General features: G+C 37.8%; 1 pseudogene; it reads right to left on the bottom strand.

Moving 5' to 3' along the window:
- Nucleotides 1–1290: 1290 nt before the first annotated feature.
- LOC117906477 lies at nt 1291–3808 on the bottom strand (annotated as a pseudogene).
- Between the last annotated feature and the right edge of the window lie 98 nt (nt 3809–3906).

Raw genomic sequence — 3906 nt, 5'->3', positions numbered from 1 at the left:
AATGGTTCTAGAACTAGTTTGATTTGCTTGAGCTTTAGCATGAGGATTCTTGGATTTGAATTTATATCCAAGTGGATATCCATAGAGTTTATAACACTTATCAACTGTGTGACCTAAAATTATACAATGAGAGCAAGTGGGCTGATCCTTCTTAGGTTTGGAATTCAATCTGGCAGCTGAAATTGCAACGGTGGAATTGGAATCATTTGCAGCTACTGAATCAGGCGGAGTATAGAGCCCATAATTAATAGAGCGCTGTCGTTCATCTTGTGCAACTAGTGAGAAAACTTTAGCAATTGGAGGAAGAGGTTCCATCATTAAGATCTGAGAACGTGTTTGAACAAAAGATTCATTGAGGCCCATAAGAAATTGCATTACATATTCCTGCTGCTGAAATTCCATCCAAGTCTTCATAGTACCACAAGCACATTCTAGAAGGGGCTGGAAACCCTTAAGCTCATCCCAAAGAATTTTCAGTCGGGTATAGTAAGTACTTACATCCAAGGATCGTTGACTTAAAGCTATAAGATGTTTTTTGATTTGAAAAATTCTTGGACCATTACTTTGACGAAATCTATCCCGAAGATCATTCCAAATTCCCACAGCTGTATCAAAATACAAAAGGCTATTGGCTATGTCCTTATGAACAGAATTGAGAATCCAAGAAATTACCATGCTGTTGCAGCGAATCCACGTACCAAAAAGAAAATCATCAGATTCAGGGCAAGGAATACTCCCATCAATAAAACTGATTTTATTCTTGGCAGTGAGTGCCATAACCATGGCTCTGCTCCAAGTATTATAGTTAGCACTAGTGAGATGATGGGAAACGAGAACAATACCAGGATGATCTGAATTGTGGAGGAAATAAGGACTGGTTGAATCTTCCATAGATGATAATGAGTTAGGAACACTGGTGGTAGCCCGAGTGATTGTGCTTCCTTGAGTTATTAGAGATGAAAGAAGACAAAACAGAGTATGGCGAGCAAGAGCAAATGCTCTGATACCATATTATGAAAAAGAAACAGAGTATAAGGAAAAGAGAAACAGAGTAGAGAAGGAAAGAGAAGAAGCAACAGAATGCTCTGTATCATTCTCATTCATCATCTGAAATATGTGTAGGAAAGCTCTAGATATAGGAGGCTGGAAACAAAGAATGCTATAACTAAACTGAAACTAATATGTAGCTAACCTGTAACTAATTCCAGCTCATCCTCTTACAATTGTTTAACAAACTAACAGAATCTTATTTCTCACAGTTAAGAGAACTTTAATAGAAAACAACAGAGATCGATACCATAAATGCACGTTACATAATAAAAAGCAATTTCAAACAGAGGCAAACAAACCTGAATAGACCAAAGCCACCAAGCAGCAATTGAAAAAACCACTAAGCGTTTATTCCCATACATGGTATACTCTGGAAAATGAAACATAAGCTAGGGTATACGGTCTTTATTTGGGTAACATATCTCCACTCTCATATTGGCACAGGGTCTATGAGCAGCATTGAAATATTATTTTTCATCACTTCTCCAAGATGTGTGAATGCATCTTTCTGGCCCTTGTACACCACATCTGCTGCCCGACATAAATTGAAAAGACGAGTAAGGAGAAGCATTGGAACTGCAGTAGGTCTGAGGCACTCTTCATTTATATCCTTCCATGCATTCTCGATTTGCTTGTGAAACTCCTCATATGCTTGTTGCTCGACACACCATGTTGCTTCATGTAACATTCGATGCTTGATGCAGTATGCTCTCTCTCTTGCTCAAACTGCAGAAATAGTAATATAAGGTGTCAAAAAGAAATTGATATACAATAGATTTTCTTTATCTTTATGGGATTGATATCCAAGTATCAGTAGGAAGACTTGTTTCATTGTACCTTGTGCGTAGCCATGTCATTCATGAGCCTCATGACTGTGGATAAAACTCTAACAATCTTAGGGTTTTGTTGCACCCAATCAAAGACTTCCTTAGTTGCGATCTCTCCCATGACAATAAAAGAGATGATTGCGAACACGGTGGCACCAATACTAACCAATGCAACACGCATGTACTCTTCTATTGTTGGTATGTATTTTCCATGGAACCATTTAGCTTCAACCAAGTAAGCTTGGACAAAGTTTTTCATCTAGGATAAAAATTCAGCCAAGTAAATATATCATGCAAGTGTTATATATAGCATTTTATTTACAATACAGTATAGGATAACATAAACACAATAGAGTTCATAGAACCCTACTGCATCTTTTGCATGGTGGACACAGTATGATCTTTCTGTGTTTTGCATCTCCTCAATTTCTTTGAAGACATCTAAGACTGCCTGATAGCATTGCTTCATGTATTCAGGAAGCTGATGGATGCTATTAATATCCCACCTGAAAATCAAGTACCAAGTTCCCTTTTAAAGTTCAAATATGAAATCAATTCATTGGTTGTGGGTGATTTTAATCTTGCATATATCAAACCTCTCAATTGCCTCTGTATAGAGCTCCAGTTCTTCAAGTGTTCCATATGCATCAAATATGTCATCCGTAGTTGTCATCAGAGCATGTAATTTAGTCTGTATTCTTCTAGCATATGAATACTGGGGCTCAAAACAAGCTATTGCTATCCAAAAGTACCCTTCCACCACTCTATCTCTTACAAAAGGTAGCTTTGAAGAAAAATCTAGGTCTTTCCACCACCTGAGAAAATACATTAATTCACATACCGTAAACTGCTTTAACATAAGTTCATACATGATTTGAAAACTAACCTCAAGATATTGCTTAGCTCTTTTTTATACAGTGACTGCAGTAGGTTGAAGTCTAACTTTGCAAGCTTCAGTAAAGCTTTACTATGTGAAGCTTCATCTTGGTAGATAGACATGAAAGGCCTTGCCTCTAGCCTCTCCAAGCCTTTCCTAATGGGCCGGTATAGGGCATGACTTGTGCTGCAAGAGGGTATTCTAAATGTTCTACCATAGACTTGAGGTGAGTGGTGGTGAAAGCAAGTGCTTCATCTAGTATATCTTCTTCCCACGCCCTGAGATGTGCAGCTTCATACAAGCCTAGTAGGCCACATGCATCATTGATCAAAGACTCCTTGAACCTTCCCTTTTCATCTGTGTACCTGTTGAATATCTCTGTAATCATCACCAAAACATAGAATGTTATATGTGAGCTTTGCTAGATGATATTCAAGCACCTTATAATTCATGAGGCTTACCACATGAAATATTGAAGCCTTGTTGTCTTAGTAGTCGAAATCGAAGTGCAACATCATAGAGATCATCATTTATGTCATCAATGCAATGATAGTTATCATATGTATTTTGTAATGCTTCTTCTATATCCTTTTCAAAGTGGTTTGCCAGCCCAAGCCGTTGAACTGCATCGATAAACTTCAGCTGTTTTGAAAGGTTACTAGCTGCAGCCATCAGCTCTCTTCTAACTTCCTCCTTTAGATCTTCCAACTGCTGCTCTTTATGGGCCAGAGTTATCTGTATCAATAAGTTGCAAGAACAAAAAGTGAGAAAATCTTTAGGTCTTGTTATGCAAACTACATACATGATCAGAAAATTACCTCATCCTCAGGAGTGTTGCTCACGATGAAGGCATTGCCCCAAATGCTAGGCTGATAATTTGCAGTTTGGCGATTAGTCTCTGGATTAGCAACTGGGGCTGGAGAAGACCCGTTGCTGGTAGCGAGAATTAAGGCCATCTGTAACTCACTCGAGCACTCAAGATATGAATCAGATGGCTTGCAATCTTCGGTATTTATAGGATGGAAAATGGTTCATTACAATTATTGAATATCATTCCGAGATTCCCAGTAGGATGGATACAATTAATTCAAGGTCACCTATCATATTTAAACCAAGTTTCTTAAAAATTAAATATTTAAAATATGTTTTTTG

This window comes from Vitis riparia, chromosome 18, assembly GCF_004353265.1.
Source record: "Vitis riparia cultivar Riparia Gloire de Montpellier isolate 1030 chromosome 18, EGFV_Vit.rip_1.0, whole genome shotgun sequence".
NCBI classification, from domain to species: domain Eukaryota; kingdom Viridiplantae; phylum Streptophyta; class Magnoliopsida; order Vitales; family Vitaceae; genus Vitis; species Vitis riparia.
This window is presented reverse-complemented; position numbering and strand designations above follow the sequence as displayed.